Below are 2533 nucleotides of genomic sequence, written 5' to 3'. Positions count from 1 at the left end.
GTCATTGCCAAGGTCTGAACTGAAGAAGCAAGTTGTCCCACCATCTTCTCGAGGCTTGAAACTGATTGGGCTTGTGAATTGAAGCCTGCTCTCAACTCATTTCGTAGTCCATCAATGATGCGATTCTGTTGCTCAATCGTGGAGTGAGTAAGATTCTTGAAATTTTGGAATGCATCCTCCATGGTCTGGGTTGAGAGTAGTTCTGGTTCTGATTGTATGGTCTGAATGGGGGCTGAGAGGCTTGAGGAACTTGAGGAATTTGTTGCATTGGTGGATCTGGAGCTGCTGGTCCATTCTGTTGGAATCCTTGAGACCATGAAAAATTGGGGTGGTCTCTCCATCCAGGGTTATATGTGTTGGAGTATGGGTTGTAATTTGATGGCTTTCTCATTACACCTATGGCATTGGCTTGATCTGAGTATGAGTCTTGGTCATGTGGTTCTGTTGATTTAGCAGTCGATAACGATGCTATTTGTCGAGCAAGACCTTCAACCATCTCCTTGACTTCTTTGATTCCTGAAGTTGATTCGCCAATTTGAACCTCATTCACTCCTTTAATTCTTCTAGTAGTCCTAAGTGATCGACTCCATTGTTGGGAATTATCTGCTTGTCGCTGGAAGAATTCCCAAATTTCTGATGCACTTTTTGACATTAGCTCTCCTCCACTTGTTGCCATTAGCCATTCTTGCACATTCGGCAATAATCCCTCCAAAAAGTATTGGCATTGGTGCCATTTCTCGTACCCATGATGTGGACACTTCAAGAGTAGCCCATTGAATCGCTCCCATGTTTCAAAAAATTGCTCGTCCTCTCTCTGGGTAAACTCCGAGATTTCCCTGCGAATAGCATTGGTTTTATGTACTGGGAAATATTTATTCAAAAATTTTGTAACCATTTGTTCCCATGATGCAATGCTATTAGCAGGCAATGTATTAAGCCATGAACGAGCCCTATCCTTTAAAGAAAATGGGAATAGTCTAAGTTTAACATCATCGTCTGAAAAATTTTCATATTTAAAAGTTTGACAAATGGCATGAAAATCGTTCAGATGATTATATGGATCCTCATTTTCTAGGCCATAAAATGTGGGGAGACAATTTAGCACACTAGGTTTTAGTTCAAAGCTCCTAGCAGCTACATTAGGGTATCTTATGCATGATGTGCTCAAATTAGCTAAAGGACTGAAGTAGTCCTTAAATGGCCTCTCTTGTGGTTGCAAATCCATTTCAAATTTATTTGTAATGTGCTTTTGTGTGCGAAGTGTTTTTTCTAATTCAAGGTCTATAGGTTCAAGATTAGGTAATAATGACCTACGACCATGCATGCAAAACAAATAAAATGAAAATAAAGATGGGAACAAAACAAATAAAAATAAAGAAGAGGGAGAAATCACGATACTAACCTTATTGCGCTATTACAACCTTATTATAAAAATACACAAAAACAAATATGTGAAATAAATTAACTAAAAATAAATTAATAAGATAAACACAAAAAATTACAAGAAAATAATTAAAAGAAATTGTTCACAAAAATTAATTCTATGAATTAAAATTACTTACCTCCCCGGCAACGGCGCCAAAAACTTGTTGTGCAAATTTTAATGTACTCGCAAGCGCACGAATCTATTGTAGTGTAGATCAATGGTGACGAGTGTCGATCCCACGAGGAGGTGGATTTTAATTATATATAGAATTAATTTTGTAAATGGGTGGTTGGAATTATGGTGGAAATGATTTGGAATATGCTAAAACTTAAATTAAAATGGCGAGAATAAATTCTAAAACTGGAATTGCAATGGAGAGAATAAATTGAAGAGAAAATCTATTAAATTAACGTACTTGGGTATCTGGATCCGTATCAACATGCATCATAGGCTAAATAATCCGTATTAATGTCAATTAAATCATGAGGGGGGAATCCACACCTCATGAACCACGCTCTAATCAATATGGTGCTAAGGGCTTATCGTGCCAAATAATAATAACCTTATACTAGAGAGCCGGTGTAACCAAGGCGCTATCTAGACAAGACTATTATTATTTGTCGACGAGAAGTCAAAACATCCACAAAAATTAGAGGGGAAGAGAAAATAAATTTACCAAATTAAGCCCATGACACATGTTGAGACTTCACCTTCAACCCAAGCTTGAAAGAAAATTAGCCACTCATAATTGAACTAGGGACAAAATGGGAATTTATTAAAATACGAAGAAAATACAAGATGGAGAAGGAATTACAGAAAATGGATCCCAAAAATGGATTCAGAGATATCAAATTAGGGGGGGGAGGCCCCCTTTTTATAGATACATGGAGTAAATCATGGCCATCGGATTAAAAACAGTTTGGACGCTCAGGATTGCGCCACGTCATCAGTCAACAGTCCACGGTTTGACCACGCGGATGAACAGTAACACGGTTTGACTCGACTTTGAACAGTAACGCGGTTTGACCCGGATGAATAGTAACGCGGTTTGGTTGAAAATAATCCTGTGTGATGCATGCACCGTACGCGAGATTTTTCGTCCACTGA

The 2533-nt window shown here is 38.1% G+C and overlaps 1 non-coding gene across 1 annotated transcript; it reads left to right on the top strand.

The window, feature by feature from the left end:
- The first annotated feature begins 740 nt into the window (after positions 1 to 740).
- On the top strand, positions 741 to 844 carry LOC127903605 (small nucleolar RNA R71). Its single transcript, XR_008056314.1, has one exon. It is a non-coding gene; the product is annotated as a small nucleolar RNA R71 (small nucleolar RNA).
- Positions 845 to 2533: the final 1689 nt, after the last annotated feature.

Source organism: Citrus sinensis, chromosome 6, assembly GCF_022201045.2.
Source record: "Citrus sinensis cultivar Valencia sweet orange chromosome 6, DVS_A1.0, whole genome shotgun sequence".
Taxonomy (NCBI): Eukaryota; Viridiplantae; Streptophyta; class Magnoliopsida; order Sapindales; family Rutaceae; genus Citrus; species Citrus sinensis.
Note: the sequence above shows the minus strand (reverse complement) of the source record. Positions and strands in the feature narration are given on the sequence as shown.